At 40.3% G+C, this 27,481-nt stretch overlaps 1 protein-coding gene across 4 annotated transcripts in view; it reads right to left on the minus strand.

Moving 5' to 3' along the window:
* LOC149231557 (uncharacterized) overlaps positions 1-27,481 on the minus strand; it is a 311,618-nt gene that overhangs the window by 134,845 nt on the left and 149,292 nt on the right. The window lies entirely within an intron of this gene.

Here is a 27,481-nt window from a genome sequence, read left to right on the forward strand (position 1 = left end):
GGCAATGGAGTCATCATCAACACAACTGAAACTGAACTCAAACTGATTTGGTTTCAAAACTAAAATGACTGAAAAACGACTTAACAATCTTTAAGCAAACTGAAACAATATGCTGCCCTCACGGCTGCTTATTTATTTACAAAACCTACTCTAATCTGCTGTACAAATAATAGATCAGGTAATGCTAAAATGCCAAATTAACCATGCAAGTAGACCTGAGAATGATGCCGCTTGAGAATGATGCCACGAAGTCACAGATGCAGTTGCTGGCAGCCCTTCATGCACGTACTGAGCCTGGTCGCGGAAAAGACAGTCTGATCTGTCAATCAAACTGAAAAACATGTCCATGTATGCCGCAATAGGATCACGGAAGCCGGACTCTGTTGGCTGTCCCAACTCTGCAACACATACTTCCAGCTGCACACTGTCAATGTATACCTCTATAGGCAAGTTTGTCATTTCTTGTTGTGAAGGAAGGAGGATTTCCAAGAACTTTTTAGGGTCTTGGAAATCATAAGACTGGATCTGCTCATCTAAATCTTGAATCTCTTTCTCGATTCTTTCAACAAGTAACTCACAGACGCTAGGATGATAATTCGGAGATTTCAAACATTGAAGGAAAAAACTTAAAACTTCTTCATTAATTTCAATATCCACTAAGCATTCTCTAAATTCGTTTAGAGCTTCACACAGTGCAGGGTTTGCCACATACCCTACCATTGCATGAACATATCAACAGGCACTGGAATGTCTGGATCGAGTTGGAGTCGCCAGGTGAATGATTCAGCCTGCATATGTATCTGACTGCTGTCCACCATCAGCATCAGATCTGAAATTTGATTGCATGTACCGGGACAAAACAATCAACAAGTTGAATGTTCTCCCCAGTATGGTCGCCACTATGTTAGCGCTTGAGATTTCACCCTAGGCTGAGGAAGGTAAACCTTCAAGGCAACATCAAACCATTTCACCTCGTAGCTAGCCCTACGGGGTATGAGAAGGCTCTCTCCGGTCTATCTCGGCAAATTTTCAATGGGGTGAGATGACCAATCAAAGGTAACACTGATATTAGGCTAGTAAACTGATAAGGAGGCTTGATTTAAAGTTTTTTTTTTGGGTTTTTAATGACGGGGTTTTTCTGGGCTGCATGGGCAAAATCACAGCTTCAAACAGAGAAATATAATGAACAACACAGGTTGACGACTGAGGCAAGGTAGGCAAGGAATTTAGCATCAAATCTAGATTTTTAAATGGGATGACAAGACTGGTGAGGAGCTAAGGAGGGCAAATAATACTTTGAATCCTCCTTAAACAGAAGAAAACATTGAATATGAGCAAATTTATAGGAGGAGCATACAATACTATGAATTCCTACCTAAACAATTCATTTGCTCAATTAGATATGATCATGAGGTGAATGAAACATAACAGTTTACATATGAGACAAAGGGAAAACTTATGCTAAATTAACATACCACATGAATCTCAGAAGTTAGAGCTGTGAAATTTTCATTAAAAATCTGTCAAAGACTGTACAAGAAAGCTCTGCTACGCTCCAGCAACTCCCAGCACTCAAAAAACTCTCCCCCGACTAACTCCATCATGAATTTTTAATACAATAAATATAATACTACTAAGGGGAAAACAGATCGACCCCATAATCAGGGCGTTGTTTGAACTGCAATTTACAATCATAGAAAGGAGCGTTACATTCTATCCTAAAATAATACAGCGTTCCTCTAAATCTGCTGATGATTTGGCTAATTACGAGGCATAACTGGTGCCCAGATCCCATTGAATAAAGTCTGGGAATAGGCATCGAATCCTATTCTGCTGTTCTGGCACCGTTTGAATGGCGGTCACAAAGCGTTCATTGCCTGTTGATTCCTTCTCTAATGATTTTCTTTTAATACATTAAATAAGTCTCTGTTGTAAAAGAAAACAAATCAACCCAAAAACTCCTGCGCTGTCTCACCTGAATTACATAAATAGAACATGTAATACTTTCCCTCGAAAATCTCTAACCAAAAAGCCTAACAATTGGAGCGCAGACTCTTATGCATCTGGTAACAGGTGTCTTCAGGTGACTTTGAAGTGAAAAGCAGGTGTCAAAGACGTGCGCCATATTTTTCCTTAGTTGAAACGAACACCTTAAATATTGCAACAACTGCCACGTGATGCCTGAGTTTCGTGTAAGCACCTTAATCACCAAAGAGATGGCATTTTCTGATCAAATCAAACACAGAAATTTGCGCAATCAAGGTCCAATCTAAATTCAATAGGAAATACACACAATGGAGAGAGGGACCCCATGTTGAATAAACAAAATGTTGTATCTGGCATGTGTTTTGTGTCATTGCTTGGGTTTTCAAACTGGAAATTAAAAGAAAATCCTGAGTGCAAAACTATCTCATCGCTGGATCTCTGTATCTGAAAAATATATTTTCTATTCCTTCCATAACTTCTGGATATAAAGTTCTGGTTGTTGTGAAAGCAAAAATATTTTCCTCAAGCTGTTCCATGGATGTTGCACCAATAATTGTGCTTATCCCCTAGTCGAGTCGCCACGATCACGTGTGAAACCAAGTGCGATTTGAACTGGGGTAAGGCCATGTTGATGTGCCAATTGAATATATTTTTCAGTGGCGTCCTTAGCCAAAGAATTATTATAGCGACTAATGTATCCTGGAACGAGATTAAACCGCCCTTTCTTCGATGCCACAGAATCAGGATTTGTATACTTCCCAGTCAAAGCCCCACCAGCCAATGGAGAATATGCCAAAAGACCAACATTGCAATGTTGAGGCATGCACACCTCCACCAGATCAACTTCAAAATGACACCGTACTAGCAAACTGTAACTGTTTTGAATACTGATGATCTTTGGTAAGCTTTCCAGTTTTGCAGCGTTAACAAATACATAACTCCATCAGATGTTTCATTAGAAACACCTATATACCATACCTTTCCTTCATTTGTTTGAGCGTTAAGCAGTCATAGACAATGTCATCATCCTGATGTTCTGCCTTATCAAAGGACCAATTTTCAACAGTAAATGACAGACCATAATGTAAAAGAATAGGTTCAGTCCCTTCTCGTGGAACAGATCCGGGATAAATCATCAAATCATCACTTATTTTATGGCGGAGTCCAACAGGATCAAGGGGAATCTAGGCCCAATAGAACTAGCGTTGGGCTAGGAGAAGGCAGATCTGGGCTTAGGAGCCCCAAAACTTGAAAACCTTGTTTTAAAAAAAAATATTTTGCTTCAGATCTTCAGATTTATTGCAAAATCTTTAATGGTTGACCTTATAAAAAGATTTGGGATAAGATATTGCCCTCCAGGGCCTAGATCTATCTCAAAACCCCCAGATTTGCTTGAAAAATCTCAGATCTGAAGATTTACTTGGCTGATTTCTCAAATCTATTCCTGCAAACAATCTTTGAGCCCAGATCTTGCCCTCCAAGGTCTAGATCTAGCTTAGATCTTAAGATTTTCTTGGTTGATTTCTCAGATCTATTTCTGCACAAGTTTAGAGAGAAAAACCCAATACCCAAGATGTACAAAAAAAGAGAAATCCAAAAAACCCAAGTTTAAAATTCAAAATTATGTTACAAAATTTTAGATCTACACAAGTAAATAAGAGATCTATACAAATAATTTACAAATCTATACAAATAATTTACAGATCTATCCGATCTGAGAAGTATGAGTCTAACTCTGCTCCCAGATCTGATAATATAAGGCTCGTAATAGCCAGATCTATCAAAATTTCCACAAAAGATTTTAAAGATTTTGAAATTTTAGAGAGGTATTAGCCCAAAAACACCCTGCAAAAAAAAGATTATCGTTAGATAAATCCTGAGGCTTATATGAAGTAGGCTCTTCAAAAAATATGTGTTGAGAGTTGGCTGGTCCAACCGAGAACTATCCCCAAACACTCAATGAGAACCTAAAAGATCTTCTACAAACACTAGATCAACCATCAAATCAAGGAGAGAAATAAAACAACAATAAAATTCTGAAGAAATAGAGATACCTGCTACTTCAATCAAAATTAAAAATGTTACCCTAGATCCAACAAACTGAATAAGATACCTGTATTCAGATTATTCTAAGAGAGCTATTGATTGATAGTCTTCACATAATATTAAGCAGAAACTAAAACAATGTTACCATCATTTCAGGAAGAGGAACACTACAACACGTTGAAACCCCAAAGACTTTTGCATTAATTCAAAAAAATATACAAGAGAACTTGAGAGCTTAGTACACGATCCAAAGATTGGATCATCTCAACTGACAACTGACCTCCTATTTAAAGATAAATCTTCCAATGGCTAGTTCGAGTGATTCTTGTCAAAGGAATCTCGACTATTGATGAGGATAAAAATTTCTTTTAATCTCATCCGTCGAAATTTTAATTATTGAAGAAATTTCGAATTTTTCAATTAAATGCATTTTAATTAATTCAAAAATTTTAATATTTGAATTAATTTCCTCAAAAATTTGACTTTGACTTAACCCAGGGATCAAAAGCTTAAAATTTAGCAAAATAATCAATTAACCTTAGTCCCTGAACCTCTTTAAAATTTAATTTTTAAAGGACCCACGAATTTTTCCTTTGGAAAATTTAAATTTACCTAGGACCTATAATTAATTAAATTTCTGGCTTAGGATTTTAATTAATTTTGGTCAGAAAATTTAATTAATTAACCTATGAGGGGATAAATTATTTTTCTAACCCTCAAGACACTTTACATCATGATTTTTACATTTTTTACATCTCAAGGGGGAAAACCCATTTGAAATAGACCCTCACAAACTACCCATTTCTGCAACACAAATATAATCCAGCAGACTAAGCAATTTGTAATAAAATAACCTAACCAAATAGTTAAAATTATTCTCAAATCACTTTTACAAAGACTCGATCTATAACACTAGGACTCCCCTAAGATCCCAGTGACAAAATCCACTCCGGCTTTGGGGTAAGGTTGAAGGAAAACTCTGCCGACCATCCGAGAATGGATCGGTGAGACAAAAAACCTCCCGAAATGTAGATCGTCACTAGAAAAGTAGGTTTACCTAGGTGATTACATACAAAACACGGATCTGCTGAGATTATTTACATCATACACATGCAGAATGGGTTTACATTATAACATGATCCTCAGGTTGACGATAATAGTTGGATGGCAGGAACACATCGATCAGGCGCTATTCCATTTGCGAAAAAAGGGGTGTACTGCTATGGGTCGTTGACACGTAGTGGTCAACATCTGGCTCTACTTAGGGACACGTTGTTGCACTGGAGGAATGTGAGAATCCAGAATTTGCATCCACGCAACACACAACAAAACATAAGTAGCGTCCATCCAAAAATCATCATATAACATTAAGCACAGGAAAGATATAAGCTCTTCATTTATTAACTAGTCTAACAATATGAAAAACCAAATCTAACTACAAAATGAAATATTGAAATAACAGGCCATAAAGTTAGAAATATAATACAAAGATGTCCCATGGCATCAGATGCATTCAATATAGTGCACACTGAGCATTTGCCTGCTTTCAGGCAAATCCGTCGGCTGTTTCTCAGATGTGCCATGTCCAATTCTACATACAGTAGGACTTTTTCCTATCCGAAAATCAAGCTGCTCGCAACCATCTGATGCATCAAATCGCTTTCTCATTCTCTTTCTCTTGCGCTTTTTCTTTGTGGCAGGCTATATCACTAATGATGTGGAACATTCTGTTTCAAAACTCTCAGATGAAGTATGTAAGATATGCATGACATGTCTCTCTTCATTCTGCATCTGCTCTGTCAAGAATGGTGGATCAGTCTCACAGGTGTCATGAGTTATAACTTGATCTTCTATGACTGGTGGATTAACCATGTGAGCATCAACCTGATTATTAATTTCCATTTTATCCAGGTCACCTTCAATTAGCCACTTTTCAATGGAACAAAGGACCTCATAATAAGATGGAGCTTGCTGCAGCAGATAGGGAGGCTTATGATCTATTGACGTTTCCTTGTTTCTTTCATCCTCTGACTGATGCTGAAGTTTCTGTACCTGTATTGTTATGGCATCCATCTAGTTAGAGTGTTCAACCTTCATAGCACTGACTTCCTTGGCATGGTCTTCCTCCATGCTCAATAACTTATTCTGAAGACATATCTGACTAGCTTCCATATCTTTTATTACTTTGTCATTATCTGCTTTTATGGTCATCAAGCAATGTTGCATAGAGTTTATCTCTTTCTCATGATTTGCTTGTATGATAGCTAACTGATTATTATAATCGAATCTCATGATGGTCATTTCTTCATCCATAGTTGACAACTTGTTCTGAATCGCACTTATTTCTTCCTGATAACTTGCTTCCATGGCAGTCACTTGATTTGAATGATTGAATTCCATGATCGTCATATTTTCCTCTAGGGATAATAACTTGTTTTGCATAGAATTAATTTCCCTGTCATGATTAGCTTTCATGGTTTCCATTTCCTTAGCATGCTGACTTTGCATGTCGGTGTATAAAGTTCTCATATCCCTGACGTAATCGGTTACAAATTTTTCTTGATTAAGCTCCATATTTTTTACCAGCTGCGTTTGACTGAACTGCATGTCTCTAACCAACTGCTTTAGTTCTTCTATAATTTGCTTATCATTTTCCCTTTCATTGTCGACGCTGATTTGACAACTTGTCCCTGTTTTCCCACTATCATGGATTTGATCTGCAATGGTACAAGTGGATGGCACATTCTGATATGGAGAATTGTCTTGAAATCTTTCATCGATAGCTGGATCCTTCACAAGATCACTTTCATTCTGTTGCATAATTTTAGGGGCACAAGGCGAGCTATCTTGATAACCATATCTATCTTTAAAAGCATTGACGATGTCTTGTAAAGAAGCGAAAGAATCTTTGGGAAAATTATTAAACCAATTCAAACAATCACCCTCTAAAGAAAAGGAAAATAGACGCATTTTGACATCTTCGTGATCATACTGGGGAGAACTACAATATATGAGCATTGTATGAGTAAACCTGCATAAATGCTTTCTAACAGCAACTGAATCACCACCCGAGAACAAAGACAATTTATGAATGGCCACTTCCGGAATATCATGGAGAAAATCAGTAAAATGACACGGGGTAAACGAATCATCCATGATGACTTGCTTGAAGGAATAATGAGAGACCAAATGGATGATAGAGAGAGACCCCTGCTCAAGAAAATCAAGAGATCCACAAGAAGCAAGCTTCTAGTAGAAATTCTTGTAAAACATGAAAGAAGCGAAGTCGCCACTTGAACAATAATCTAACTCTAGAATCCAAAAGGCAACAAACAACCGGATATAAGGGAGGGCTTTTTGTCTAAGAAATAATAAATGGAAGAAGTGGAGTCGCCACCCAAACAAGAAACGAACCGAAATGTCCAAGTGCTAAAGGTGTAGATGAAACAATTAATGAGATGACGAAAGATAGGGCGATGAAAAGATCAAATGACACTAGGAAATGTTGTGTCGCTTGACAGGCTAATGAATGGCAAAAAAGATGAGATGATTAAAACGATGTCGAAGAAACCAAGGACAGAAAAAACTCCTTCCCCAACAACGGCGCCAAAAAATGTTGGTGTTGCTGGTAAAAATGATAAAGATGATACGAGGAGAATGAAGATAAAATGTCGTTGAAGCGCCGAGAATAAAATATCCCCGGTAGCAGCGCCAAAAATGTTGTCACACAGAATGTCTAGGCACCACGACAACAGCTTAGATCGGTGGTTGTCACCCTGATCCCCAATCTCTCCATTTAAGTTGTCTCCCTACAGCAGGCTAAGGGGGCTGGACCCTATGGAAAAGTGGAATGAAGAAGAACTAGTTGGGAACCAACCAGTTCGGTGGACACAGTGAAGCGATCAAGTACTTGATTAAGATTTAGCAAGACTTATAGGATTTGATTAGATTTTAAACGATTTATCCCAATGCCTTATGGAGTCAACAATCTTGCTAGGGACATTAAGACCAAGTAATCGATTAGCAACTGCTACTTAGATGAATAACTATTTTATATGAAATGCAGATCCTAAAACTAATGTGAGATGCAAGAATCTTGATTAATTTTAGTTAAATGCCTATTTAGATGTGAACCCTTCAATCCTTTCTGTGTTGAGCCTGATTTCGTAGTAATTGGCAGAGAGAAGATCAAGAGAAGCACACTAAGGTGTCATTAATGATACCTCTCTTGAAATTCTAACATACCCAGTGCCTCCGGTGCTACAAAGAACTGTGGCTCTGATGACTGCAAGGTCACCGTTTTAAGTACTATTAAAACAGGCTTCTTGAGAAAAGACAGATGGAGATCTGTCTGTCTGTCGACCAAGTTTATGCTTAGAAGTAAATTTTATCTATGCAAAGTTAAGCTATATGCAAATACACCAGAAGATGAGATGAAGTTAGACTCAAGAATGAGAAAACACTTACGCCGCAAAAGCCCTCAATTACCCAAATGAAATGCTCGTCTTTTTTTAGATGAAGACTTAGAAAATAAACTCTTGAAGATACTATAGTTAAAACACCAACTTATTTCAAATCTTCTTGATACAATTTAGCTCAAAGAGAACAAAAACAACTTTGCAATTCGATATCAATGTCAACAGATGCTCAAAAAAATACTCAGTTTATGAAACAAAGGATATGCATTTTATCACAATTCCATGACAGAGTACTTAATTTTCAGAAATTAATTTTTTGGACAGCAGTAAGAAAAATTTTATGACAACAGCAATATGACAATGAAAACAGTAAGCTATCAATGATATCTTTATGCCAAAAATTTACCGAAATTTTTCCAAACTTGCCCACATGAATTATCAAAAATTTTCAGCCTGTTGTGATGTGATTTCCGGAATTATATCAGATCTGATATACTTATTACAGCCAACAATTAAAACATGAAATAAGCCAAATAATAAATGCCCAACTCAAGAAATTAATTCTTCAATGTATTAGACAACTTAGGAATTGATTTTAGGCTAACCCACATGAAATTTTTCCACTATTATATTTCAGACTTCAGAAATAGAATTATTCAGAGATAACAATGACCCAAAATATAGATCTAGGCCAAATTCTTGATACACATCAAACATAAATAACTTATTAATGTATTTAGCAATTTTTTAGTTAATTTCAAACCACTTAGATGTGTTTTTCACCACTATTAGAAAGGTATATGACTGTTGTAGCAAACAGTGAGGAAAAAGGTAGTTTAGAGATCAAACCCTTAGGCCCTAGGCCTTGAAGATCACTTGCCCAAGTTGCCCAAAATTTTTATATACCTGAAACACAAATTTTTACCAAATTTTCTGCAAAAACCCACCAATGATTAGCTTCAAAAAATCAAATATTCAAATCAAAAATGGAGCAAGGGGAATCTAGGCCCAATAGAACTAGCGTTGGGCTAGGAGAAAGGCAGATCTGGGCTTAAGAGCCCTAAAACTTAAAACCCTTGTTTTAAAAAAAATCATTTTTCTTCAGATCTTCAGATTTATTGCAAAATCTTTAATGGCTAACCTTGTAAAAGGATTTGGGATAAGATATTCCCCTCCAAGGTCTAGATATGTCTCAAAACCCCCAGATCTGCTTGAAAAAACTCAGATCTGAAGATTTACTTGGCTGATTTCTCAGATCTATTCCTGCAAATAATCTTTGATCCCAGATCTTGCCCTCCATGGTCTAGATCTAGCTCAGATCTCAAGATTTTATTGGCTGATTTCTTAGATCTATTCCTACACACAATCTTTGAGCCCAGATCTTGCCCTCCAGGGTCTAGATCTAGCTCAGATCTGAAGATTTACTTGGCTGATTTCTCAAATCTATTCCTGCAAACAATCTTTGAGCCCAGATCTTGTCGTCCAAGGTCTAGATCTAACTTAGATATGAAGATTTTCTTGGCTAATTTTTCAAATCTATAAAACCCAATACCCAATATGTACAAAAAAAAAGAGAAAATCCAAAAAAACCCATGTGTTAAAATTCAAAATTATGTTACAAAATTTCAGATCTACACAAGTAAATAAAATATTTATACAGATAATTTACAGATCTATCAGATCTAAAGAGTATGAGTCCAACTCCGCTCCTAGATTTGATAATATAAGACTCCTAATAGCCAAATTTATCAAAATTTCCACAAAATATTTAAAAGATTTTGAAATTTTAGAGAGGTACTAGCCCAAAAACACCCTGCAGAAAAAATATCATCGTTAGATAAATCCTGAGGCTTATATGAAGTCGGCTTTTCAAAAAATATGTGTTGAGAGTTGGCTAGTCCAACCGAGAACTATCCCCAAACGCTCAATGAAAACCTGAGAGATCTTTTGCAAACACTAGATCAACCATCGAATCAAGTAGAGAAATAGAACAACAATAAAATTCTGAAGAAATAGAGATACCTGCTACTTCAATCAAAATTAAAAATGTTACCCTAGATCCAACAAACTGAATACGATACATGTATTCAGATTATTCTAAGAGAGCTATTGATTGATAGTCTTCACATAATATTAAGCAGAAATTGAAACAATGTTACCATAAATTCATGAAGAGGAACACTACAACACGTTGAAACCCCAAAGACTTTTGCATTAATTCAACAAAGTATACAAAAGAGCTTGATCCAGAGATCGGATCATCTCAACTAACAATTGACCTCCTATTTAAAGATAAATCTTCCAACGACTAGTTCGAATGATCCTTGTCAAAATAATCTCGACCATTGATGAGGATCACAATTTCTTTTAATCTCATCTGTCGAAATTTTAATTATTAAGGAAATTTTGAATTTTTCAATTAAATGCATTTTAATTAATTCAAAAATTAAATTTTTGAATTAATTTCCTCAAAAATTTGACTTTGACTTAACCCAAGGACCAAAGGCTTAAAATTTAGCAAAATAATCAATTAACTTTAGTCCCTGAACCTCTTTAAAATTTAATTTTTAAAAGACCCATGAATTTTGCCTTTGAAAAATTTAAATTTACCTAGGACCTATAATTAATTAAATTGTTGGCTTAAGATTTTAATTAATTTTGGCCAGAAAATTTAATTAATTAACCTATGAGGGGATAAATTATTTTTCTAACCTTCAAGACACTTTACATCATGATTTTTATATTTTTTACATCTCAGAGGGGAAAACCCATTTGAAATAGACCCTCACAGACTACCCATTTTTGCGACACAAATATAATCCAGCAAAATAAGCAATTTGTAATAAAATAACCTACCCAAATAGTTAAGATTATTCTCAAATCACTTTTACAGAGACTCGATCTATAACAATAGGACTCCCCTAAAATCCCAGTGACAAAATCCACTCAAGCTTTGGAGTAAGGCTGAAGGAAAACTGTGCCGACCATCCGAGAAAGGATCAGTGAGAAAAAAAACCTCCTAGAATGTAGATCGTCACCAGAAAAGTAAGTTTACCTAGGTGATTACATACACGACACGAATCTGCTAAGATTGTTTACATTATACACATGCAAAATGGGTTTACATTATAACATGATCCTCAGGTTGACGATGATAGCTGGATGGCAAGAACACATCGATCAGGCGCTATCCCTTTTGCGAAAAAAGGGATGCACTGCTATAGATCGTTGACATGTAGTGGTCAACAGGAAAAATAAAATTAGCTTACAAGTGTTGCATGTGTTTCATCAATGAATTAAAATGATACAAGTAATTTGCTTGAAAGTAAAATTTGTTTCAAATAGACAATGACAATAAATTGCTCCAATATTCAAGATAACAATGTAGCATAAAATTGAAGCATGTATTCAAGTGCTCATGAAAAAATTTACGAAGGTAAATGGAAACAAATCAAAGTTTGTTAAGAATATAAAATTCTTGCATGTAAAAAATGAATTGCCCAAAGTAAAGTGTAAGCTTGTAGCTTCAAGCAACAATGAGAAAGAAAATGCAAAGCTCAAATGAAATTGTAACAAACTTTAATTTAATGAAATTTGATAGTGAAGTTGTGTTAATTCCCAATTAAAGCCTGCTTGTAAGTAAATGAAGTATGAAAGCTCAAACCATGCAAATGTCAATCCACCCAAGAGAAGCCTCCCTCTAAATGGGGAGATAGGATACCATGAGAGAAATCCCAAGCTCCCACAAAAAAAATTAGATCTTTTATTAATATTACAAAGAGAAAAGAGACCTTCAAAGTCCTCTACTAAACATCAAGGAGAGTCCTCACAATAATTGCTTGAAGCTTGGACACTAGACCACCTTTCTTGACAAAGTAGTGACAAGATCTCACAAAACTTATGCAAGGGAAACAAGGTGTGAGTTTCCTCCAAATGCCCACGGCTTAAAGAGGAAAATGGGCAGCCCTCTAGTGAACTCGACTTAGCCAAAATAAGCCTCAAAAGGGCTCACGACATCCTTGGAAATCGAACCCCCAACACTTGCCAAAGGTCCTGCAAACACTTGTTAGATGTGGGAAGTTGCTCTTCAAAATCTACCACACAAGAGTTAGTAAACAATCCAAACAATGACTACAAAATAAGTTAAGTATTAATGGAAAAATCAGCAAGATAAAACATATATGTACAATTATAATTTACAAAAGGCTAAGCTAAAGAGTGAGAGTAAACTCTCGTCTTTGCTTAGCCATCTTCAAGCTCTTAGATAGCAAATGAAAGAAATAAAGTACAATGTTTTTTAAAAGAGATTTAAATTTAGAAGTTCTTGGCTTGTGTACAAGCTATGTGCCGAAATCCCTGCAAAACCACTTTGTAAGATAAAACTATGAAGGTTCCAAGAACAAATCAAAGCTCCTTTAAGAATGTATCAAGAGCAGGTTGGTCTCTCCAAAGACTTCCCCTCGCGCTTGATTCTGTAATCACAACACGATGTTCCCTCTACAAAACTTCAATCAAGAATTAGTTCCATATAGATTTAGCAATAAACAATGATAAGAAACTCTAGAGATTTATTTAAAACCAACTAGAGCATTCTATACCTAGAGCATACTTCTAAATCAAATGTCAATACAAGATAGCTCTACATTAACAAATCTACAAGAGCATATGGAAGAAAATTAGATCAAAGCATGAGTAAAAGGAATTATACCAATGCTCAACAATTCATCCCACTCAAAAAGGAGGAAGACCTCATGAATTAAACCCCAAAGTCTTTATTGATATTTCTGAAAGTGTACAAGGTAGCAACGCTTCCGCAAGCACAATAGCTAGTAACAATATTATACAATGTGAGAGCCCATAGCTTTATTATATAGAGAGTTGGGAGCAAATCTCAATGAAGAATAACAATGACAAATGGCATTGGAGTCAATCCCAATGTAGAATTGATTAAACAAGTGGCATGAGGTGACAATCCCAAAGAGAAATTCGAATTTGTTGAATAGAGCTCCAATGCCAAGTGTAAAAATCGAATTCTGGCAAGTGGACATTATTTTTTTCTTCCTTTACGTGCCAAATTCGAATTTTATGGTGGAATGACAAGTGTATATGGGTGGTAACCCATGTGAGGACAATTTCCCACAAAAATTTCCACCAAATATTCTTTCAAATCCTCCCAAATGTGCATTAACTTCACAAATTCGAATTTCCAAGCAACTTTTTCATTTAATGCAAGAAATTTGATTTTATTTGAGCACATGTCATTTCCTTGATTTTAGGAGTCCACATCACCTTGGGACTTCACTTTAATTCCCCCATAATTTTCCATCTCATTTCCACAACATTTAGCAAGTGTGAATATTTATTTTCTCCATTTATTTAATTTCTGGCTTAATTAATTGTCAAATTTCCCACTAAACTTAGGCAAAGTGGGTTTTGAGGGTCCAAAACACATTATTAACCCCTCAAAGCGTGTCATAGTAAAAAGTTGAGGGTGAGAGGTGTAATTTTGATTACTCATACCCCATACAACTTCTCTAGACTACACTATTACAATTTAAATACAATTTTATTTGCAATTTTTTACCTGCGGGAAAATCTAAAAAATTAAAAAATGACTACCTAGACCTAACCAAATTCCACAAAAAAAATTGTGTGATCTAGTACGGTAATTTACATCAACTCTAGACGCTAAGATGTGTCAGGAGCTCAACCTTCAAACCGTCACCCTAGCTTTGGAATAAAACATGAGTGAAAAAACCTAGAAAATTATCTGCCTCCGAAAAAGAAGGGATAATTAACCTGATTAAAAAAAAATCCAAGGTGTACTCATTTGCTGATCAAATCCCAACATCCTAGGCCTATTACAGACTCAAAACTCATCATTACTAATATCACTTACTACAATTCCCCATAGGGTGTGGAATCTGGATACAAGAAAGATGATAAGAAGATAGAAGTAGAGTTAAACTTTGTTGACTGACGATATCTGATGGTACAAGTGTCCTCTGGATCATTCTTGGGTATGGAGTCTTCATATAATTATCGGATGCCACTCCAGTGGTCAACACTGTCCATGCTTGTTGTTGTCCCATGTGCCTTTGTTGTAACATGCTAGTCACTATTGTCCAATGTGGCATACAGTTGTCCCACTGTTCATTCCAAGTTTGCTTGTTTTCCCATGCGTCTTTGTTATATAGCATGTTGTCCCATGCAACTTTGCAGCACTATGTAGCCTTGTTGTCCCATGCATCTTAGCTGCACTAGTCACCTTGTTGTCCCATGCATTTTAGCTGCACTAGTCACCTTGTTGTCCCATGCATTTTAGCAGCGCTATGTAGCCTGTTGTCCCATTTACTTTGCTGCACTAGTTAGCAGCACCATGTAGCCTAGTTGTCCTATTTACTTTAATGCACTAGTTAGCGACACCATGTAGCCCAGCTGTCCTATATCCCAACTTTCCTATTTACTTTGTTGTTGTCCACAACATTGTTGTTCCAATGTTGCCTTTACTGCTGCTTATATGGTGACTGGTTAGGGCATCTGGCAGCCCTTACACACCCAGCTATCCGTCCACAAACAGTAGCATATTGCTTCTATTCTCCTCAACCTGGTTGCTTTCCTATTGTGCTCTTAACCGTCCTGTCCCCACGCTGTCCCTACAGCCCTTTCATGCTGTCTAGGGCAGCCTCCACGCTATCCCTTTGATCCTTCATGTTGTGGCTAAGGCTCCGCTGTCCACACAGCCCTTCACGCTGTCTAGGGCAGCCTCCACGCTAACCTTTTGACCCTTCACATCAGTGTCCTCCTTCTTCTTGAGCCGCCTTAGGATAGCTTTGTTAGGGTTGCCTTTAGGTCTTAGTGAGGGCTGCCTTTAGGTCTGCGTTAGGAATTTTCTTCATGATTGCGTCCTCTAGATTAGGGCAACGTATTTCTTCTTGACTGCGGCTAGGGCAGCCTCTTATCCTCCAACGTCTAGGGCTTCCACTCCTAGATTTCTCTTCCACTAAAACCCAAAACAAGTGGAAAGAAATCAAAATAGAAGTGCGTGTGAGAAATGACTCTCAAGTCATCTCCTTCTATACTAAAACGTTGAGCACATGTGGGGTTTATTTGGTTGCTAGCTGACCTTGACAAATTGTCTTTTAACACAAATAAATTCATAACTCCATTAATACTTATCGAAATCGAATGATCTTTAAATCAATCCTACAACTCTCGATGAGAGGGATCCAAAAAAGATATCAGCTGCCATAAATAAGATGACCCACATGGAGTTTGGCCCTAGTTGCCAATTTTAACACTCCCTCTCAACTAGGGAGAACTCCATCCGCTGATCCATATGTCCGACTGTACTATCTTTGCCATCAGTGCCCTGCACTGCTCTGCTGAACCATGAAGAAGAAGAATTGGTCGAAAATGTCTCATTCCATTCTCTACTGACCCGAAGTTAGTTTTATTGATCCCAAATCAATATCACAAGAGAGTGTCTCAAACCACTCATACTGATCCCAGATCAGTTTCATTGATCCCAGATCAATGGAGGTCATCCTAACGTAGAGAGTACGGTAAATACAACGATGCGTCCATCGATAGTACTACTATGGTCCCTAACCCCATTTCCCTGCTCATTGGCCAGATGAGAGGTACTTCCCATGAGTACCAGACTACATGGATAGGATGCCTTGACAGGAGAAACATTCATCCTATCCCTAAATCGCCATGGGGTATCACACGGGAAGGCTAAGCCATTCACCCTGTACACAGTGCACTATTAGGGGAGGGTGAGTCGCCCTATGGTCGCTTGTTGCTCCAATAAGTACCCCAAGCCCCCTGGAACTCCCAGAGCTCAATGCATGCATCATGTAGGACCCTCATAAGAAGGTCTCTCAACGACTCCAAGTCGTTCGAGAAAGTCACAAATTTGACCTTTCCGCAGGGCTTTGACAGAATGTCTACGACCTGTACATCAGTCTCAATGCGATGGAGCCTCCTCGCTCATCAATGTACCATATCCCAGATAAGGTAGTATCTGATGTCTATCTGCTGGAGCAATCATAGAATACAGGATTCCTCAACGATCGAATCCCCCCCTGGTTGACACAGAAGATCACGATGGTATCCATCATGTGTACAAACAGCTCACTGAAGAGCTTTCACAACCCGGCAGCTTCACACGAGGTCATACTTGTAGCTATGTATTCGGTCTCAGTGGTGCTTAAACCAACCGTCTTCTGCTTCCTGCTCATCCAGGATGTTGAGCAAAACCCAAAGGGAATCAGCTCTCAAAAGTGCTCTTGAGATCCTCCACACTGCCTACCCTGTCAGCATTCGAATAAACTTCACATTTCCGACATTGTATCTCAATCCATGAGAGATTGTGCCCTAAAGATATCTCAGAAGATTCTTGGCACCAATCTAGTGAGGCTCAACCAAATATGAGCCCAACATGCTAACTGCAAAACATATATCTGGACGAAAGTTCACCAAGAACATCAAAGCGAATGAGTTTAGGAAACTCAGAGGCATTTCCCAAATCTGGTCTAGCATCACTACCACATAAATTCTGAAAGTTAAGCTCCATCGAGGTAGTCACGGGCTTGCAGTTCACCATTCCAAATCTGGAATCCAACTCCCTCTTACTTCTACAAATGAGAGGGTTTGCACCTGTTAGAAAGAGGTTGTCCTCATAAGGTGCCAGTATGAGAGGTCTATCATCCACAACCTTCAAGCAATGGTTTGGATCGGCTTCACTCCTAGTGAATCTCAGCTTCATCAAACAGCTATCAATCCTTTCATACTATGCCCGGGGTGTTTTGCTTCAAGCCATAGAGGGCTTTCTTCCACTTGCATACATGAGATTCCTGATCATGAATCTCCAACCCATCGACTTGTTCCAAACCTGTGGACTTGTTACATGAGGGGAATGGTCCCCTTGTAAGATTTTCCTTCAGTACATCTCGGACATGTACCTTCATGCTCTTCTTGAATTTAGGCATCCCTGTCACCATCTGACTCACATCAGGTAGGGTCCCATAAAGTAGACCTCCGGTGCTATAGATGAGATGTGACAATTGACATGGTCCCCAATCGACCATCCTGCAACTTGATACAAATTGCCAACCCTGAACCCATGAGTAAAAGCATCTTTGAAAATTCTATCTTCAAACACATTTCCATCGATGAATGCCACCATGAAACCTTTGACTTCCATTGCCGAAATGGACACCAGGTTCTTCTTGCGATCATATTCATAAAAGAGAATCTTGTAAATGAATCGAGTTACCCTCATCCAATTGAGGGGTAACATTCCCTACACCCTTTCTAGGATAGGTGGCATCGACTCCAATTATAATACCACGATTGTTTCCATTAATACCAAATTAGAGGGAGCACCCTTCTATCCGATGAAGTGCCTTGAAGCACTACAATCAATAAGCCAGATTCCCAAAGAGTCTGAAGGAGAGGGCCAATACAAGATAACGCTTCTTTATCTTATCAGAAACAACATTTGATTCTTCATACCTGGGGTTCCTTGCTTTCTTGAAGAGTCGATTGTTTCCTTGATTACCTGCCATTCCTCTGATCATTGAAGATATCCCTGGAATGATTGTTATCATCATCAAGTGATGTGTCCCTACCATTCGGACACTCCTTCGCATAATGGTCGAAATTATTTACAAACATGGCATCTGCCTTTCCTTCCACCCTTAGATCCGGACTTCCCAATGAAGTGATCTTTAGGTAGGCCATCAGAAGCTTCCGTTTCGCCATTCTGATAATATTCTCTGCTTTGCTTTCACACTTGGTGAATTTGAAGAGGGATGGGGAATCCATTGATCCTTTTGTCCTTTCCCAACTTTCTTCAGTGATTGCTCTTTCACTCTTGCTTGGTCTTTGTCTTCACCTCAGCTCTGATACCATGTTAAGTTTAGGTATGTTCTATGCTTAGAGCAATTTATTTCAATTTTCACAGTTAGCTCAATATCTTTCCCACATTAGCATCAAAGTGAACTGCAGATAGAACATAAACACAAATCGCAGAAGACAAGCCAAGACAAGAGGACACAAGATGTGGCGCTAGCCAGGGACAAACCCCAATGTGGGAAAACCCTTGATCAATTATTCTTATATGTTCTTCAATAGTTCAACAGAGAGAGAGAGAGATAGTACATTTACAACAGAAGTCAACACTTTGACTTATCCAAATAAGAGCATATATCATCTCTAAGAAGATGATACATGAGATCAGTTGAAGACATGTTGCTTCAACTGATTCTCCAAGGTGACTCCACCTATCATTGTGTTGCATCTCGTCATCATGCTGCACCTCACCGTGCTGCACCATGTTGCACCCATCATCATAATGCTGGACCTCATGACCATGTTGTACACATCATACTGCTGCACCATGCTTGCTATGTTGCACCATGCTTGCCTTGCTGTCCATGCTTGTTGTTGTCCCATGTGCCTTTGTTGTAACATGCTAGTCACTGTTGTCCTATGTGGCATATAGTTGTCCCACTATTCATTCCAAGTTTGCTTGTTGTCCCATGCATCTTTGCTATGTAGCCTGTTGTCCCATGCATCTTTGCAGCACTATGTAGCCTTGTTGTCCCATGCATCTTAGTTGCACTAGTCACCTTGCTGTCCCATGCATTTTAGCAGCGCTATGTAGCCTGTTGTCCCATTTACTTTGTTGCACTAGTTAGCAGCACCATGTAGCCCAGCAGTCCTATTTACTTTGTTGTTGTCCATAACGATGTTGTTTCAATGTTGCCTATATTGCTGCTTATATGGTGACTGGTTAGGGCATCCAGCAGCCCTTACACACCCAGCTATCCGTCCACAAACAGTAGCATATTGTTTCTATTCTCCTCAACCTGGTTGCTTGCCTATTGTGCTCTTAATCGTCCTGTCCCCACATTGTCCCTACTGCCCTTTCACGCCGTCTAGGGCAGCCTTCACGTTGTCCCTTTGATCCTTCATGCTACGGCTAAGGCTCCGCTGTCCACACAGCCCTTCACACTATCTAGGGCAGCCTCCATATTGTCCCTTTGACCCATCACATTAGCGTCCTCCTTCTTGATCTACCTTAGGATAGCTTCGTTAGGGTTGCCTTTAGGTCTACGTTAGGGCAGCCTTTAGGTCTGCGTTAGGGCTTTTCTTCATGACTGCGTCCTCTAGATTAAGGCAGCGTATTTCGTCTTGACTGCGGCTAGCGCAGTCTCTTATCCTCCAACGTCTAGGGCTTCCACTCCTAGATTTCTCTTCCACTAAAACCCAAGATAAGTGGAGAGAAATCAAGATAGAAGTGTGTGAGAAATGACTCTCAAGTCATCTCCTTTTATACTAAAACGTTGAGCACATGTGGGGTTTATTTGGTTGCTGGCCGACCTTGACGAATTGTCTTATAACACAAATAAATTCATAACTCCATGAATAATTATCGGAATTGGATGATCTTTAGATCAATCCTACACCTCTCAATGAGAGGGATCTAAGAAAAATATCAACTGCCATAAATAAGATGACCCACATGGAGTTTGGCCCTAGTTTCCAATTTTAACATGACCTGCATCAGCCCCAGGACTCTCTACGTCAGCCCTCTAAGGCACTGCACAACCTCTAGGAGCCTCTGCGTCACTCCCTTTGCCCTCTGCATGGATGACGCAATTTCTCTGGGCTGAGTGCTGCCTCTACTGGGCTCTACGTGGCCTGGATTGACTACTGCTCTAGCTCTCTCCACCCCTGCGAGGCGCCCTAGAACAGCAGCGACAACCCAGTATGCCCACAGGACAGCAGACTTTGACATGCTTCTCTCAGTTTTCTTCTCTCGACCTCGAATGTTAGGAGTAGGATCTGGACAAGAGACCCCTGCCTTTTCTTCTCCTTCTCTGCTCCATCGCAGTGCTTTGTTTCGAGGCCGAGAGCTTCTAGCTTCTACATTTACATTTACTTAGATTGTAGATGTATTTTCTGGCTTTTAAAAGAAATGTTAAAGGGGACCGTTTGGTCCACCAGCTTGGCATGATGTAATCATTGTAATCGACAGTCTCGTTGACCTCTTATGGTCATTTGTTGGACATTAATAAAATTATCTTATATTATCTTATCTTATCTTATCTCTCCGCTTTTGTGCTGGTCTCCAGGTATTGTCCCTGCCTTTGCCTCGTACTCACTGCCCCTCGCTGCTGATCACTGATTCAACTTTGATTAGCAACCCCGCTCCAGCAAAATGAATGACTGATCACTCTAGTGTGTTCTCCAACTGACACTCAAGCCTCTTCTTATACTTTTCCTGTTGGTCCTTCAACGACCGAGATTACATCTCTAATCAATGGCTAAGATTAGATTTGGTTTGATCCATGACTTTTGGAACCTTCTAACCCAGATACCCATTAATATTTTATTTTTCCTAAGTTTAGACTTAGGAACTCCATTAAAAATATTAATTATTTTAATATCTCCCAAACCGGGTACGATCTGTCCAAACCAATTCTGGGTCTTGGAGATCTCATGTGCTTTAGCCTCTCCACCAATTTTCATGGCAAGAGCACATCTGATGTTGCCACAAATCAACACTCCCTCTTAGCGAGGAATATTCTCTAGTAATACTCCACACTGAGCATCACCCTGATTATCCAACATCGGTCCCTGTGTTGATGCTAGGCCTCCCCGCCCAACATCCTCTGCACTGCTGCATCATGTATTGCTGCTCATGGCCTTGCCACTGCCACTGTTGCATTCGTACGACAGCTCCCTCTACATCCGTGTTGTTGCTGGTCCATCCTCTCTGCACTACATCCCCTCTCATCAAGCTGCATCGTGCTACTGCATACTGCTACTGCACTGTAATTCAGTTACTGAGAAGTAAGTAACTAATCCACCCAACTTCTGACATCCATGTAAGGCTAGAAACACTCCCGATGTTGAAGCTCTCTCTGCCGCTAACAAGTGCTCCCTTTATTCACCTCTGTATTGCTGCAACAACTCCCTACATCACGCATCATTGCACACCTCTCTGTGCCATCCTGCACTGGTGCAACACTCCCGTGCTTCTCGCACTGTTGCAGCCTGCTAGCCTCGCGCCGCCGTGGGACTCGCGCACTCTAGCACTCGCTGCCGCTTCATCTGTCAGTCCTGCTACTCCTCTTCAGGGCTCTCGTAGCCAAGTATAATCCAAGAGATTGGGTACCTAAAGGATCCTGCCCCTCATCGCATGTAGTTTTTCTGACTATAGCTCGATGTCTCCCCACTTCTTCTCAAGTGGCACATGAGAACTCATGGCACAATGGTCATCCTCCTCAACTTCTTTCTCCACCTTTACAAGCGTTGCCTTCAAGTCTGAAGCCTCTCCCTTACTCTTCTTCCTAGAAAACTGGATCGCAAAATGACCCAGTTCCCCACAATGGAAGAACTTGACCTTGGAGAGGTCCTTCTTCCTCTTCTCCTGCTTTCCCGCAGACGCTAGAGTCGCATCCTCTTCTTCCTCCTTCTTGATCCTGACCCCTTTTCCGCTACTCCGCGCCTTGATCAGTCGTCTGATCTCTTCTTCACAAAGAGTCACCCACAGTTCTTCCCAATCTGGAAGACTCGTCCTGCCCAGTATGCTCTGGACAAATACCTCCCAATCCTCGGAAACTGCGTTTAGTGCGGTCCTCACCATCAATTCCTCATCCGGCGTGGCCCCTATGGAAGTTAGCTAGTCACGGATCTCCTTCAAGTAACTGAGGAAGACATCTATCTGCCCTCCCTTCAGCATCTGGTATGCCCTTAGCTGATTCACCAGGAGCATCTTCCTCTGCACGGAAGTATGTTGGTACAATGTCTTCAAGGCATCCCACATCTCCTCTGTCGTTTCCTTCTCGGCAATATGTGGTACCACATGATCTTTGACCCCATCAAGGATGATGCTTTTAGCCTTAGCCATTGCCTCCTTGTACCTTTCATTAGCTACCGGGACAACTGGGACAACTATCACTCTCGTGACAAAGCCCTTGAGGCGATGTCTGTCTAGAATGGACAAGATCCTGGCCTTTCAGACCACAAAGTCTTTGTTCGAACTTCTTCTAGGTAGAGAACCATCCATCGATCACATTCCTTCTTGGTTTGTCATGTCATTGATGTGAAAATTTCTAGATTTAACACATCAGAAATCCCTAATGCTATTTGTGGTTTATTATCTCCTACTTGTTCTTTACATTAACAAGTTATTTAATCATATAAACATTGAAATAAACACAATAGAAGCCTTCACAAATATACAAATCAGCAACTAAAATAAATTGAGACAACATAAGGGACACCGTTATTTTTGGACAATCGTCCCCAAAAAAACCAATTGCGGGAAAACTTGTGCGGAAAATATGAGGGTTTTATTATTATGCAGTTTTCTGATACAATTGGGGTGCCAAAAATGGCTCACCCTTCAAAGATTTTTCTTAGCAGAAGTACCTTTCTCCAGAGACAGATATTTCGACTAATCAGCAACCGGATGATTGGTCCCATAGCAACTTCGACTGTTCCTTAGTTGGACAGCGAAAGCTGCTCCAAGCTATCTTCTGGAACTGCGTCACCCTCCAAGGACTGCGTCACCCTCTACGGCTCTGCATCTGCCTCTTAGCTCTCAGTCTACCCCACAGAAACACCACAATGTAGCTCCTTCAGCCTAGCGTCAACTCTACTAGCCTCTGCGTCAGCTTCTCAGCCTCCTACGTCCTCCGCGCTGGCCCTCTAATCCTCCACGTCAACTCTGGCTGCCTCTACATCAGCCCCGGCTGCCTCTGCGTTGTCTCTCCAGCACTCTCTCTGCCTCTCTGATATGTATTCCCGACCTCTTGCCAAACTACCCCACTGCAACAGATCACTAACTCGATTTCTCAGCAAACCCTGCCCCAGAAAATCGAATTGACTGATCAACTTGGTGTATCTCCAACTGACCCTCAAGCCTCCTCTTATACTTTTCCTGTTGACGATTCAACAGCCGAGATTAAGTCCCTAATCAACGGCTAAGATTAGATTTGGCTTGATCCTCGTTATTTAGAACTTTCTCACCCATATTATATTAATATTTTAATTTTCCTAAGTTTAGACTTAGGGTCTCATTAAAAATATTAATTATTTTAATATCTCTCCATCCGGGTGGAATTTCCCCAAACAATTTATGGGTCTTGGAGATCTCATGTGCCTTAGCCTCTCCACCAATTTTCATGGCTAGAGCACATCCGATGCTACCAAAAATCAACACTCCCTCTTAGCGAGGAATGTGCTCTAGTAATGCTTCACCACAGAAACATCACACTGATCCTCCGCATCGGTACCTGTGTTGATGCTTGGCCTGCTGCCTCACATCCCCTGCACTGTTTCTTCACGTACTGTTGCCCATGACACTACCACTGCCACTGCTACATTTGTACTGCAGCTCCCTCTCAACATGTTGCCCATGCTGCCCCTAGCACTACCACTGCAACTCAATTACCGAGAAGTAGGTAACTGACTTTCCCCAAATACTGACATCTCGGTCAGTCTGGAAGCCTCGTGATGCTGAAGCTGCCTCTGCTGCTAACCTATGCTCCCTTTGTTGCCACTGCGTTGCTGCAACCACCTCTGTGCCTCTCGCACTGCTGCAACCTCTACTGTGTTGCTACAGAACTCTGCACTCTAGCCCTGCCTTGCTGCTCCACCACACTTTGCTCCACCCGACACCTGTCATCATGCTACTGTCATTAAGGGCTCCCGTAGCCGGATGTGATCCAAGAGTTTGGGCACCTCAAGGATCCTGCCCCTAGCATGTAGTCCTCTTGACTACAACTCGATGTCTCCCCACCTCTTCTCTAGAGGCGCATGAGCACTCATGGCACAATCGTCATCAATCTCGACCTCTTTCTCCGCCTTAGTTGGAGCTGCCTTTGAATCAGAAGCTTCTCCCTTGCCTTTCTTCCTGGGGCACTGAGATGAATAATGTCCCAGCTCCCCACAGTTGAAGCACTTGACCTTGGAGATGTCCTTCTTCTTCCTCTTCTGAACCCCCTGTTGTCCCGCAGATGCTAGAGCCGCATCCTCCTCTTTCTTGACTCGAACTCCCTTACCACTACTCGCCTTGGTCAACCTCCTGATCTCTTCTTGTCGAAGAGCTGCCCACATCTCCTCCCAACTAGGGAGAGTCGCTCTGCCCAAGATGCTTTGGACAAACGTCTCCCAGTCCTCGGAGACTGCATTCAAAGCAGTCCTGACCATAAACTATGGATCTGGTGTAGACCCCATGGAAGTAAGTTGGTCGTGAATTCCTTGCAACCTAAGGAGGAAGTGATCTATCTCCTCTCCTTTCTGCATCTGATATGACCTCAGTTGATTCTCCAATAGTATCTTCCACTGCACGGAAGGGCCCTGGTATAAGGTGGTCAGGGCCTCCCACATCTCCATCGTTATGTTCTTCTTAGCAATATGTGGTATGACATGATCTTTGACCCCGTCTAGGATCATGTATTTTGCCTTCGCCTCGGCCTCCTCATACTTCTCATTAGCAGCTGGGTCAACTGGGATAGCTACGGTTTTCAAGGCATAGTCCTTGATGCGATGTTTATCCAGGATTTCCAGGATCTTGGCCTTCCAGATGACAAAATTGGAAGCATTGTCCAATCTGTCATGATCGCTCAATCCATTCACTGCCATCTCTACTCCTCTTCTAGACTCCCTCAGAGTCTCGCCTTCCCTCCTAGAAATCCTTTTCATACCTGTCGAATCACTCCTCTCTAATCCTCCTTTGTCGCTGCAACTCGGATTTGGATTTCTTAGCTAGAAATCCATCGAGGTAGTGCTTACCTCTACCTTGGTTCCACCTCCTTAGACACTGTTCTACATAGACAGAAACAACGTCCCACCATCTCCTCAAATCACAATTTGCACAGCTCCCTTAACCCCGACAACTGAAGAATTTGAGTCCTTCAAGCTCTGCACAATCACGGCTTGGGCTGAATCTGCTCCTCCTGGCCACAGCGTCGATCCTTCTTGGTGGAGAAAGATGACCAGTCACTGCATAGGTCTGATCCGCTGCTCTTTTCCTCTGTGCTGGACCCTTTCCTGGCTCGAAATGCTAACACAGGCTCTGTGTGAGCCTCTGTGTCACCCTCTAAGCAATGAGTCACCTCTCCTCTTGTCACTTCAGCTCTAGAACAACGTCATCTCTCGCAACAGTTGCTTCTGTTGCAAATTTTTCAGATTTCTTCCGCTAGTTTCTTGACTGTTTTGTCCTCCTGCGATCTACAATCGCTCTAATACCATGTGAAAATTTCCGAATTTAACACATCAGAAATCCCTACTACTATTTATGGTTTATTATCTCCTACTTGTTCTTTACATTAACAAGTTATTTAATCATAAAAACATCGAAATAAACACAATAGCAGCCTTCACAAATATACAGATCAGCGACTGAAATAAACTAAGACAACTCAAGAGACACAGTTATTTTTGGACAATCGTCCCTGGAAAAACCCAATGCGGGAAAACCAATGCAGCAAATATGAGGGTTTTATTATTATGCAGTTTTCTGAATACAACTGGGGTGCCAAAAATGGCTCACCCTTTAGAGATTTCCTTGGCAGAAGTACCTTTTTCCAGAGACATATTTCGGCTAATCAACAACCAGATGATTGGTCCCACAGCAACTTTGACTGTTCCTTAGCTGGACAGCGAAAGCTACTCCAAGCTTTCTTCTGGAACTGTGTCACCCTCCAAGGATTGCATCACCCTCTACGGCTTTGCGTCTGCCTCTCAGCTCTCAGTTTACCCCACAGAAACACCACAGCATAGCTCCTTCAGCCTAGCGTCAACTCTGCTAGCCTCTGCATCAGCTCTGCGTTAGCTTCTCGGCCTCCTGTGTCCTTTGCGTTGAACCTCTAATCCTTTGCGTCAACTCTAGCTACCTCTGCGTCAGCACGGGATGCCTCTGCACTGTCTCTCGGTCACTCTCTCTACCTATCTGATATGTTTATCAGCCTCCTACCGAACTACCCTCACTGCAACAAATCACTAACTCGATTTCTCAACAAACCCTGCCCCAGAAAATCGAATTAACTGATCAACTTGGTGTATCTCCAACTGACCCTCAAGCCTCCTCTTATACTTTTCCTGTTGACGATTCAACGGCTGAGATTAAGTCTCTAATCAACGGCTAAGATTAGATTTGGCTTGATCCTCGTTGTTTAGAACTTTCTCACCCATATTATATTAATACACATTAATATTTTAATTTTCCTAAGTTTAGACTTAGGGTCTCATTAAAAATATTAATTATTTTAATATCTCTTCATCCGGGTGGAATTTCCCCAAACGATTTCTGGGTCATGGAGATCTCATGTGCCTTAGCCTCTCCACCAATTTCCATGGCTAGAGCACATCCGATGCTACCAAAAGTCAACAATTGCTTCATGGAAAGTGGCTATCAGGTTTTCTTGTCATCTTGGCTACTCCTTTGTCATTTTGTCCATGCTTCAGAATACTCTTCTCATGGATGCTTCATAGTACTTGCTAGGTTACATGCTTTAACCTAGTAGCCCATGACTTCATCCTAATATTGCTTCAACATTGCTTTTTCTTTTGTTGGATGGCTTCTTCATCATGACATCTTTGTAGAGTAGAATCAATGATCTGTACCTTTTGTATCTCCAAGGCCTCCATAGGTGTCAATGGTCCTTCTTTATCAGAGTTGTCTTGCCTTCTTTCAAGAGATATATTCAAGGCCTTTGTCAGATAGTGATTCTCGGTGATCATGGTGTTCTTCACATGCTTGATCTCTTTTCTTCATTTGCTTCTCCTCAGATAGATAGGTCAACCATCTAATGCTTCTTGTGAGAGCATTCCTTCATTGCTTTCTTTCTGGACTTGTCAACATTTCTTCTTGCTTCTTAGTTAGCAATCTTATGCTCCTTATGTGAGCATATTCTTTTGTTGACCTTTATCGCATTGTAGTGCATGCCTTCGAGCATGTCCTTGGTGAAAGAGATTCTTTCATGCTTGATCATGTTATAGAA

Source organism: Pinus tabuliformis, chromosome J (assembly GCF_031772625.1).
Source record: "Pinus tabuliformis cultivar Carrire ecotype Pingquan chromosome J, CPIR1, whole genome shotgun sequence".
Classification (NCBI taxonomy): Eukaryota; Viridiplantae; Streptophyta; class Pinopsida; order Pinales; family Pinaceae; genus Pinus; species Pinus tabuliformis.